Consider the following 12,152-nt stretch of genomic DNA (forward strand, 5'->3'; position numbering starts at 1 on the left):
TTACAGAAATAATATATACTAAGTACAAATGTAGAAGGCTTGCATAATGGGACCCTGGGTTTCAGCAAACCGCTGATTCGGATGCAGATTACAGTTTGCCCTGTCAATGACCTGTCAACAACCACTTGACAGTCACTGCAGTCGGCAGGACCGAACAAAGCTTTTGATGAAATGCGCATGCTCACTGTAAAAATGAAAGAAACCGCCCTCGCGCAGGTTAAACCTATTCTTTTACGCATGATCAATGTGATCTCTGACCCTGCTTCCCGCTGAGACACTACAAGTTAGCACGCGCTGTGTGAAACTGAAACAATCTGTCCGTCGGAGCACGTGAATACGGTGTGCTACGCACGCTCAGTGCAGAGATACTTCTCCTGTGCGCACGCGCAGTATGAGTGTTTAAAGCTCGGCGTGGGCACGTGGAGCAGCGCTTCCGGTGCTCGCTGCACGGACACTGAGGGCCGAGGCTGACAGGCGGTGAGCGGGTTTCGGTCTCCTTTGTAACCGTCGCTGTATGCTCCTGGCGGGTCTGGGCTTCCTGGGGCGGGGAGATCGCGGGGCGTGCTTACCATGGCTCTGCGCCCTAGCACCCCGAGTCCATACCTCTGCAGCAGCCCTGCCATTTCCAACAGAAATTTGCCAAAGACAGGCCCTGCGGCGCGCCGTGATGTAGGCTGGGTGGGCGACAGAATTGTACTAAGGAGGGCAGGTGGTACCGGCTACCTGGGGTGTACCCAGAGCTGTTACCAGCAGCTAGCGTCGCCCTGTAAAGGAGGCGGGTTTGGTCCAGCCGAGGACCCACACGCCGTAGACACCTCCATGAATCTGAAAGCACTGTTTCGTTGTGTGCTCCTGGCCAGCAAGAAAGGTGTGCACATGCATGCTCCACAAAGTCACTGTGGATGGCCGGAGGTTTCTCGCAGGACTTAGCATAATGATGGGGTGAACTTCAATTAGCACAAAAAACGATGCGAGACTAAATGTAAGACACAGACATTTCATAACTCCACTTAACAATTCAGATTCTCCTACAGTGTTCCTCCAGAATACACACGTCCAACCTGGGAAGTGAGGAACGTGCAATGCTAGTATATGAGCTGCCTGTGCCTCGGGTACTCGTCCTTCCGAAGTACGCTTCTAGGAAACGACCGCACTGTGCAGTGTGCAGCCAGAAGCGGCTGTGAGTGGGAGCCCCACAGCTGCCAAGGTTTCAGATTGCTATGCGTGACGTTTTCATAATTTCAGTGTAAAAAAAGTGAAATTTCAACGACTATGAGTGACACTTTCTCGCGAGCACAATTAACCAATGAAGACGAGGGACCACCACATTGAAATGCTTGGCGCATGGTACTTGGCAGGGTTGCATCATGGAACAGGAAGACAGACCAGTATTTCCATCCTGGGACACTGCTTGCGTTGATGTTTCATCTTTCTTGCGAATCAACATGCTGCACACTTTATCGTTAGATAACGTCGGTTCTGAATTACTGCTTATCGTTTAAAGGAAGAGCCTAATTCCATCTACGTGACCGGTTTCTTCTCAGATTCCTTTTCTATAGATTATCCCCCCCCCCCCCCCCCCCAAGAACTCATTCACCATTATTGTTGCGAATATAATTTGACCTCAAGAACTCGCCCTCTTGTCACTCACCCGCAAGCAAACCTTACTGCATGAACTTCACTTAAATACTCTGTGGGAGCTGCTTAGAGCCACTATTTTGACAATAAATAATTACCACGTGAAACTAATGCATTTACCTTTGACATTACTGCATTTTGTAAAAATTATCTTCTATTTGTTACTGCTGCTGTGTTTTTCGAATACAAAATAATGCCTTTAACTTGCCCTCCAGTGCTTGGGGCAAGGGGCACTAAACTGAAATCGGCACCAGGTAATATTGCTAAGTAGGTTTAAGTTCCTGCTTCAAGGATTGGTGTGAAATCTGCAGGCCCCATGAATGGATAAGGTCTCCGTTCTTCATTTTTTTCAGATGTTAGTTGTGTGGGGTGGGGTGCTGTTTATAGTGCTGGAAAGCTCCACGGATGGTGAGACCTCGAGCACTGTAGAAAATCACATTTTATTATAACTGATATCACAAAACTGTGCCATCATATGTCAATTGGAGTTCAAGGCATGGGTTAATTTTCTTAGTTTGTGGGTATTTTACATCCTTTTACTGATTTCTTACAAGCATGATCTTTGGTTACTGTGTGTAAAACAAGATTTGTACAAAATATTGCACAGGGTAAATGTTGTAATGTAGAAGCGGCCTTCCTAAAGATAATCAGTTCTTGTTAAAATAAAATCCTTCTTTTAGAACATGATGGAAAGTGGAATGTCTGCTTGGAAGTGTGTCCAAATTGTTGCATGGCGTGTTTCCGCCTCGGCAGAGCGCCTTTGGCCAGGTAGTGTGGAAGTATTTGACAACGACAGCAGGCCACATGCACAGCTCGTCTGAGCAGAGGTCTACCAGGAGTTTACTATAGCACATATTGCTATGCAGCCCAGAGGAAGAATCTGCCAGTTCCTTAGCTGTGTATAAATGCCCCACTGGGTGAAGCCTGGCTTTCACGCCATTAGCAACTTTATACCGGACTAACTCAGGCACACTTCTTTCAAGGGCAGCAATGGCTCCTCTTGTCGCATAATGAATATGGCTCAGCCAGGACCTGAGTCCACACACACACTGTCCCAGGCGTGGCTGGTGGGGTCTGGTTCGGTTTTGTTATACCTTCGTGCGAGCATTGCAGCGGTGAGCTCTCTGCCATATTGCCTGTGGCCGCAATGTCTGCCAGCAGGTACATAAGCCGCCGGTTGGGTCCGTCTCGGGCTACCCGCCACGATGAGAGCGGCGAGCTACGCTGCCATTGCCCCAGCAGCCCTTAGTGCAGCCCATAAAAACGTTGAAAACTGCTGTGTACCTCAAATAATGGAATGTCTCGGTAGCCAGCCATTGGCCTCTGACGTCAGTGAACGCTAATGGTGCATGTGTATCCTAAGTGTTAAATTGTAACACTGTGCAGACCTAGCAGCTGCCCCAGAATCCCCAAACCTGTCAGGAACAGCGTGCATCGCGCGCACCTACCGCAGCATGTATGGTACATTAGTATAAAGAAGCTCTCCAGCTTAACAGCTGACATGGCTTGAAAAATCCACTTGCGTTGTCGAGCAAGATTAAATCAGGACAAACTATTTTTAGGGACTACTCGCCCTTGAGCTGAAAATACTCTTAACTTCTGTGGAAGACAAACTGACATTTGACCTCTGTCTCTGAAAGTGGAGCAAATGTGACAAGATTTAAAGGCATCCTAATTGCTCACAAAGTGAAAGAGCAATAAAGATGCCTTTAAATCTTGTCTTGTCACATTTGCTGGCTTTCAGAAACAGAGGTCAAAAGTCAGTTTGTCTTCTACATTTATTTTTCTGTGACTGAAGTTAGAGGAGTTTTAAAAGTGAACTGTTACAATTGAGCTGTGCAAAGCATATGAAATAAAAGACTATAATGTAAATGTATTTGTACTTGTATAGCGCACAGCTACCCTATTTCGGTGTTTCCCGGCGCTGTACTCGTACCGCTAGGGAACCCTTCCTGGTTTTTCCCTGTGAAATGCCCACTCCTGGGCATCCGCAGGGTGAAGCCAGGCATCCCAGCGCTGTTGGGGCCGTTGTGGAGATTAAGCAAGCTATTGCCCAGAGTTGCAGCGTGAGACCCATGATTAGAATAGGCACCGAGGCGAGAAATCGGGTCCGAGGAATTATGAGCCCAAGACGGGAATTGAGCCCTGGTCCCGGGCCAGACCTCTGCATCAGGGTCTGCCGCTCTAACCATTGAGCCTCACTTCTCCACAATAAGATGTCTCCTCTATAAGATGTCAGTTTTTTTCTAATACAACACTGAAATAGCTAGGTGAAATGTTCAAACAGTTCAAATATATTTCATTACTTATAAAGACACTTTTTTGTAATTCTGTTGTGAGAAATATTTTTATGAACGTAAATTCTTCAAAGTCTGAATAACGTACAAGATTTGCCCGGCACGCTTTACGGGAAGTTCTCAAGACAGGGCAAGGCCTGTTTGTCGCATTTTGGCTCCTGCCATCTGGTGGGCGGTTAAGAAGCTATCATGGGCGGAATTTCTGCTGTCACCTTTTCCGCTGTGCCAACCACACAGCCGAATATTACATGTACACTTGTGGTTTGGTTTTGTGATGTACATAGATTTACATCACTAAACTGAAAAAGGATGAAGTATAATACAATTAACACTAAAAAGCAATGGACAAGGGTTGAAAAAGCAATATCCCACATTAATACAACAAATGATTTCAGGCTTGTATTATCAGTTTGCCTAAGCCAACACCCCCTCCAGCCCCTGCCCTCTCCAGTCAGCCTCATTAGGACAGGATGTATATGTGCTACGATGGCCACTTCCGGAGCCCCACATAACTCTTCGGGGCCGGCTCCCCGTCCTCGGGGATTACCTCCACACAGCTGGAGGGGCTGAATTGGCTCCCTAGGCGTGAAGGGTATCAGTGGTGACGGGCATTCCCAACCCAAGGCAGCACTGAGGGTTCGCCTGGGACAGAGGGCAGCCCTGTGGGAACCCCGTCCAAAGTGGGGACACAGCGGGGCTGGGCTTGCCCCCTCCTTGGCAGCCGGGCCCTCTGACTTGGCTCACAAGGCAGGGCTCGCAGCCTTTGTAATGGGTAAATCCCTGTCGCACATGTTAATCCGGGGTTATGTCAGCTGCGGGGGGCTCAGGGCGGATCAGTGAAACAGAAACTGGGAGGGTGCTGGGAATTACCCTCGTTAAGGGCTCAGACGCTGAAATCCAGCACCGACCGCGACGGGCAGGGCTCCCGGGTGCTTATTGCACAGGAGCACTGCCCAAACCCTGCTCTGGAAGGATCTGCTATCTGGCTGGGCTTCCAATTGGCAACGCAATTTTTTTTAACATTGCAGAAGTTTTGAAGTTTATACCTCACAATATGGCACTGTACTGAAAAGTACTTATCAAAAGGGATAGTTTTTAAACAAGTTTTTAACTGTTAGTGAACGGAGAGGCAAGACAGTTGTGAAATCTCTGACCATGGCCCAGATTATACAGTACAACATTATAGTCTATTAAATCAAACACCATAGGTTTATGTACAACTGGTATTCTGAACACGTTTGGTAACATAACATGCCTAGTCTCTGGGAGTACCACAGTGGTGTCGCCCTGGTAAGAGTGTCTGCCCAACCCAAGCGAGAGTTTGCTTTGTGCCAGATTCCCAGTGGGTGCAAGGTGGGCCCAAAATACCTCTTTCTTCTATTGCGTGAGTGTAAGGCCCCTAAATACCCGGAGCGATCTGTTTGGTACCTATCCAGAGCAAATGCCGGGTCGGTAGGGGGGGGGTGATATATCCAATGGTTTACGGCTGCTAGTTGTGCAGCCCAGTAGTAGAGCTGAAGGTCTGGTAATGCTATGCCTCCGTCGTACCAGCCTTTCGTTAGTTTCTTCATCGCCACCCTGGGAGCCCCACCATCCCATAGCAGCGTTCGGACTTCACTCTCAACCGCTGTAAAATATGAATCTGGGATTTGATTTGGGCTGTTCTGAAGGATATACAAAAAGCGTGGAAGAGCTAGCATCTTGAAGAGGGCAGCACGACCCACCAGGGAGAGAGGCAAGGACCGCCAATGTTTCACATCCGCTTTTAGCCTATTGAGCGGGGGTGTCAAGTTAAGATTATGAAACAGAGCCGGGTGCGACGTGACAAAAACACCTAAGTATTTGAAACCGTCTCTGGCCACTTCAATCGCACAGTTTGCTGGAAGTCGCGGTACCGCTCCCCGGAGGACAAACAGCACTGACTTACTCCAGTTGATCGCATATCCAGAGTACTTCCCAAAATTTGTGAAGATGTTCAGTACTGCGTGTATGGATTTATATGGGGAAGCAAGATATAGCAGTATGTCATCTGCATACAAGGATATTTGATCTTCTAGGTCCGCTGCCCACCGCAGCCCCAATACAATCACATCTCGCCGCACCCACACCGCCAGGGGCTCCAATATGAGGGAGAATATCAGTGGGGACAAAGGGCACCCCTGTCTAGTACCCCTTTTCAGCGTGAACGCACGAGACGTGTAGCCGTTTACTCTCACCTGTCCCCGTATATCAGTACATAGTATATAATAGTTTTACCCAACCTATAAACTTGGGGCCCAGACCCATCCGTCTAAGAACTTCAGAGGTATGGCCATTCTATAGAGTCAAATGCCATGGAAGCATCCAAGGATAACACCACGGCGTCGTCTTCTAGAAATTTCCTACGCGCCATCACATTATGGAGGCGGCGCATGTTGAGAGCCGTATTTCTCCCCGGCATGAAACCAGATTGATCCGGGTGTACCAGGGAAGAGATTACTGCCACAAGTCGATTGGCCAGAGCTTTCGCAAGGATCTTAGCTTCGGCATTGATCAACAATATAGGCCTGTACCAGCCGCAGCTATCTGTGGGTTTCCCGGGCTTATGGATAACCACTATAGCGGCCAGACGTTGGTCTTCCGGCAACTGTCCTGTCTCGTAAATTTCCTCATACATAGCTCGCAGATGTGGGACTATCTGAGGAGCCATAACCTTTAGAAACTCGATGGGAGTGCCATTCGGCCCCGTTGCTTTTCCAGACTTTATCTGACAGATGGCCTTACGGATCTCCTCATCGGTAAGGTCTTCATCTAAGGTGTCTCTGTCTAAGTCCGAAAGGGACGGTACATCACTATCTAGTAGGAGTTGGCGTGAGTCTTCCATCGTGTATGTAGTAGAAGGGGAGTCTACCCACTCTAAGTGGTCTGCGAATGCCTCTGTCCCTGGGGTGTGTGATTGTCTCGCCTCCCGGCAGTGTCAGGTATGGCACCCATTTTGCACCGTGCTCCCGTCTCTCTAACCACGCAAGGGTTTTTCCAGCCCTGTCTCCCAATTCGTATATTCTATGTTGAGTGCTGCGGTGTTTGGCCAGCATGTGTTCTCTAGTTTTAATTCGGTATACGTCCTGTTTTAGTGTAAATCTATGATGTGTGCTGTCTGTGGGATCATTTGCTTGTTCCAATTCCAACTTTTGGAGTTCCCATTCCACCTGGAATAACAGCTGGCGCTTCTTTTTAATATACCCCGTTTTGAGGGACAAGGCTTGCCCCTTCAGAACCGCTTTATACGCCTCCCAAATGGTTTGTGCTGAGTGAACCGAGCCCAGATTTTCTTTGAAACAGTTCCCAGTTTGGGTGCATAAGTCCTCTTTTATGTCAGGTATGTTCAGGAGCCACGGGTTAATGGTGATGGTCGTGCGTATCTGTTGCTCCCAGTGTGTGAATTCAATCCAGACTGGAGAGTGATCCGATATACCCCTTGGCAAGGACTTTGGATGTCTAAAACTCCCCAGAGAGACTTCGTCTGCTAAAAAATAATCAATTTGGGATAGACTGTTGTGTACATTAGAGAAGTATGTATATGATGTACCCATCGGTTGTAGTGCTCTCCCTACGCCAATCAACCCCATTGCAGTGGTGAAGACTGCCATGAGCCCGTTGGGTCTCAGTCCCGTCCGTGGTGGGTACATGTCCTTTGTGTCGTCCATGGTCATGTTGTAATCCCCGCCTATAATTAAGGAGCCTACCGGAAGCCCTGTCAATATATTACCTAGGTCTACCAGTGATGTTTTACCTAATGCTGGCAGCAGGTATACTGAGACGACATTGAGCGCTCTCCCCTCCCATTGGGCCTCCAACACTGCAAATCGTCCCCCCGGGTCAGCCCATGTCTTGAGCACAATCAGGGGTGTATTTCTCCTCACCAGGATTCCCGACCCTCTTGAGCCAGTGGTGTAATCTGCATGCACTAGGAGTTTGTAGCCCCACCTAGTGCGGGCCTTACTTTTCTGTCCAGTCAGGTGAGTTTCCTGCAGTAATACAAGGTCCGGAGAGTGTCTTTTCAGATATTGGTGTACTATTCCCCTCTTTATTTTGTCTCCCATCCCGTTTACATTCCAGGTCAGGACAGAGATCGTCCGGTCTCTTTCACCCCCCCATCACATATTATGGTGCAATTTGCAATACAGTGGATTAATGTTAATGGATAATCAACAGGCAATATCTGCCAATGTTGAATGATTCTCAACTGCGCTTGGAACTTGGTACCCATTAGAATACAACAGCCACATTTCAAATCAACAAAACCGTGAAAAATGGAATACCTCTCATCCCTCCTCCCTTCCCAGCCCCCCACCCTGCCCCCCGCCCGTGGATTTAAAACTACCCACTTCCCAACTAGGCAGAGTGCCTCTCTCCCTCCCCAAAATGCTGAAAAAGCGCGGGCGCTGTTGGTTCCCATCCCCGCTAGTTGCCCCTTACATCTTGCCTATTGCCATCTTTTCGTTGTTTGTGTCCATTAGAGTCTCAAGATGACCCCCCCCCCCTCAATGGGACTCTCTATTATTAAGCAGACACCCAGCACTACTTTAAACAGTCACAGGTATATGCCAGCCTTCGGAGTCTTCCTCCCACCCCATCAATACTTGCGCTTACGTAGATCCGCCGGCTGACATTCCACATCTCTGAGGTCTATTCAGTCTGTCGTCTTCTCATTTCTGTCGGAGGAGCCGCCTCCGGATGACCCAGCCGAGTTCCCACTGGGGCCCAATCTTGCCGACACAATCCCTTCTCTGGCCCCCCACTCTTCGCCACCTCTCCAGCCAGTCCCACGAATCCTCCGGTGACGCAAAGAACCAAGTTTTCCCGTCAGACTCCACTCTGTCTCGCTGGAAAGAGCATTGCGTATTTTAATTCCCGATTGCCCAGCTCCTTTTTCACCGCCAGAAAACTGCGTCGCTGGGCCTGTACTTTCGCCGTGAAACCCAGAAAAAATGTAATTTCACTGTTATCAATCTTGAGGGGCGGGTTGGCTCTTGCTGTCTGCAGTATAATATCTGCCACGATAGTTAAAGACCCTGGCTATGAGGGGTCTTTTGGGGGGGGGGGCAGGTTTCGGCCTCCCTCCCGGCACTCTGTGTGCCCTTTCTATCAAGAAATACTTGGACAGACTCTTGGGTTGAAGGTGTGTGGTTATCAATTCTTCAACACAAAGGTCGGCTGCTGGCCCCTCGGAGCGTTCAGGAACGCCTAAAATTTGTATGTTACGGTGTGCCTGACCTTCGTAATCATCCAGCTGCTGTGCCCTTAGCTCCTGTTTACTCTGCTGGTCGGCCATCTGCGTTTGAAGCTGTGAGGTATCTGTTTGCAGCGCCGTAGTGACTATTTTAAGCTCCTTTACACTCTCGTCCATTTTACGAAAGTCTACCCTGATGAGGGAAACCTCCAACGAGGTGCGCACTCCATTTATAGCCGCCATGACATCGTGAAGTTTAGGTTCCGTCCCCGGCTTAGGGGCAGTCTGTGCCTCAACCTTTTCCATTTGGTGTGTTTCTCTGTCTTCTCCCTGCTTGTTCCAGGCAAATTTGGGCAGTTTATTTTGTGCGTTGGCCTTAGGACCTCTACCCGTTGCCATGGGTATAGTGTGACTTCCCCCAGGTAAGTGTATAAATCTGGAACAGTCCTGGGTAATCCCCGGCGAGTATGGTGATACACCCCCCCCCCCCCCCGTTGGCCTGTTGGGTTTCCCTCGGGCTGGTCGTTCAGGTAGTCCCAATGCAGGTCTTTGCTCAGGCAGCGGGCTTTCAGTGTGTGCGACCTTTCTCCACCAGCGGGAGTTCCAGGGAGTTATGTAGTGATTGCCTACTGCTGCCACTTCTATGGTGGGTTGGATAACATGCTTCAAGGATCGCAGCACCACTCCCACGTCTGTTACCTCTAAGGCGCAACTGGATGGTTCCCACCTTTGCTTGAATAGTAATAATTCATCTGGCGAGGGCAAGAGCCACAACTTCCAGTGTTGAAATCTGGCACCACTGCCCTCAACAGCATTTAACCATTTGCTCCGGTGTCCTTCAGGACTCTTGTCTCCCCACCTCTTTTTGATTAGTATTGGAATCGTTTCCTCTGCCCCAATTCACTATGCTGATGTACTGGCCGTTCGTACTTTGCCTGGGGTGCACTCTCATGGACGCCACTGCAACCAAGCCCAAAGCTGCAAGCATCAACAGAAGTGGGCTATTCTTCTCCAGGAACCCTTCTACTGACGGCCTCGGATAGACTCAGGGCTGGGGGCCTGTCTTAGCACAGTGGCCCGGTCTTTTACCTGTCCACACCTAAAGATTCTTTCATCAGCCAGTACACTCCGGCCAACAGTGAAGTCACCAGGAGTTATTTAGCCCCCACCCCCGCTGTGCTTCCTCCCTCTACTGTGGGGATCAGATTTCTGGGTCTGATTTGGGTCCAGAGGCCTCCCAGGCCGGAGCTCAATTAGCTGGAGCTGCCCCGGGACGTTAACCTCCTCACCCCCTTGTTTTTGCTTCCGTATGCTGGGTCCCACACGTTGCCGCCTCTTGGTGCCTCCTTTGACGTCGCTAAGTTGCTCCGATGTCTCCGGGCAGTTCGGGGCTCTTCCCGAGGTGCGACAGTCCCGATATCGCCCGGGTTCAGTCCAGGCCTGGTAGACGTCAGAAGTCGGGGCCTCAATTATGGATGGCAGCCGCAGTTCGCCCACTGCTGTTGCGGCTCTCCACTGGTACCTTACTGCGGCTCTCCCTCACCTCGCTGGCCGACTCCGCCGCTTTCGTGGATCTCCCGCTGCATCACAGCTCGTCACAGTGGGATATCAGCTCGGCCCCACTTACAGGACTTCAGTCTCCCTCTTCATGTTCCCGGATGCCGCCATGAAGGGATCACCTTCGTCTATCTTCAATCTCGCGGAAGCGTATACGGTCCGTCTTTTTCCTTTCACTCGTCCTTCCTCAAAAGGATCCCCTAGTCTCGTGGCACTCTTAAACCTATTTATCAGTTGAATGGCTCAGGATTTTGAAGAATCGCTGGCGGGAATGCGGGAGCTAACTCAGGCAGCGGCCATACTCGATGGCTGCTAGCCACGCCCCCCCTGAACACGTTTTTGAAAGTACTTTTATACCCGATAATGAAAAACAAGCATTGGCATAGCCAATAGGTCTTGCCTTTGGGGCCTTATAAGTATTTAGTTATGCAGCACAATATCCTTGGTGCAACAACATCAACTGTTACATGTCTAAACACTTATAAGGTCCCAAAGGCGAGACCTATTGGCTATGCCAATGCTTGTTTGCTTGTGTTGCTTATGCTGTACCCAGGAGGAATTATATAGCTCCGGTATGTAAACAACTCAGGACTTGCAACCATAAAGACGCCCTACGTATTTTAAAGACTGATGCGAGACCACTCTCTGCTTGTGCAACTGAAAAATTCTTAGGCCAGTATTGGGCTATTAGAAGGAGAGCTTTAATTATCCCCCCGACTGGCATGGACAAAATAAACTGAAATTATAATGATTAGTCCAGATGGCTGTGTCTTAAATTCGTCTACCTGTTTTGTAAATAATTGTGTTTTTTTTAAATGTTAATATTTTAAGCTATATCCTTTTTATAGGCCATTTGGGGCAAGGGTTTCAAAATGACTGTTGCTTAATCGGGCCATGCACACTTGCAGTTGAGATATAAATAATATTTATTAATGCACTTTAGCTTGTGTCCCGATAGGTAGAAGTATTTAATATTGAGATCTGCCTAGGTCTGATCCTCTTTGCACTTGTACATTTGTATTCTGAATTTGTTAATCGTTTTTTCTCAATAGTCTGCATATGGAGTATCTTGTATTGCCCTCTATCTGGAATGCTATTAATCTTGATGTGTTTGTCTCTTTTTTGGTACTCTAAAACCGTAATAAAGACTTTGATGATGAAGACAAAACATTTGCCTAGGATCACACAATTTGAGATCCGTTCACGAGTCGAGTACATTACAGTTAGGTCAAGTAGGTTATTCAAGTTACTAGACCTACAGATCTAGTAAAATTTTTATGACTTTTCGAGCCCTGGCTGAGGAGTCGCTAATAATGCGTGACTTGGCGTTTCAGTGCGGTGATGCGGACCACCATCCTGAAATGCGTTGGTCTAACGCCTGATGCGTGGTACTTGGCAAGGCCTGAGCTCCAATGATCATAGGCCTGGACACTGGACCCAGTTTGGTT

General features: G+C 48.8%; 1 protein-coding gene across 1 annotated transcript in view; it reads left to right on the forward strand.

The window, feature by feature from the left end:
* Window positions 1-348: 348 nt before the first annotated feature.
* LOC146838947 (uncharacterized) overlaps window positions 349-12,152 on the forward strand; it is a 254,203-nt gene continuing 242,399 nt past the window's right edge. The window contains exon 1 of the mRNA XM_085599990.1: window positions 349-477. The gene's annotated coding sequence lies outside the window, so the exon portion shown is untranslated. The remainder of the gene's footprint in view (window positions 478-12,152) is intronic.

The sequence above is a fragment of the Triturus cristatus genome, chromosome 4_2, assembly GCF_964204655.1.
Source record: "Triturus cristatus chromosome 4_2, aTriCri1.1, whole genome shotgun sequence".
NCBI classification, from domain to species: domain Eukaryota; kingdom Metazoa; phylum Chordata; class Amphibia; order Caudata; family Salamandridae; genus Triturus; species Triturus cristatus.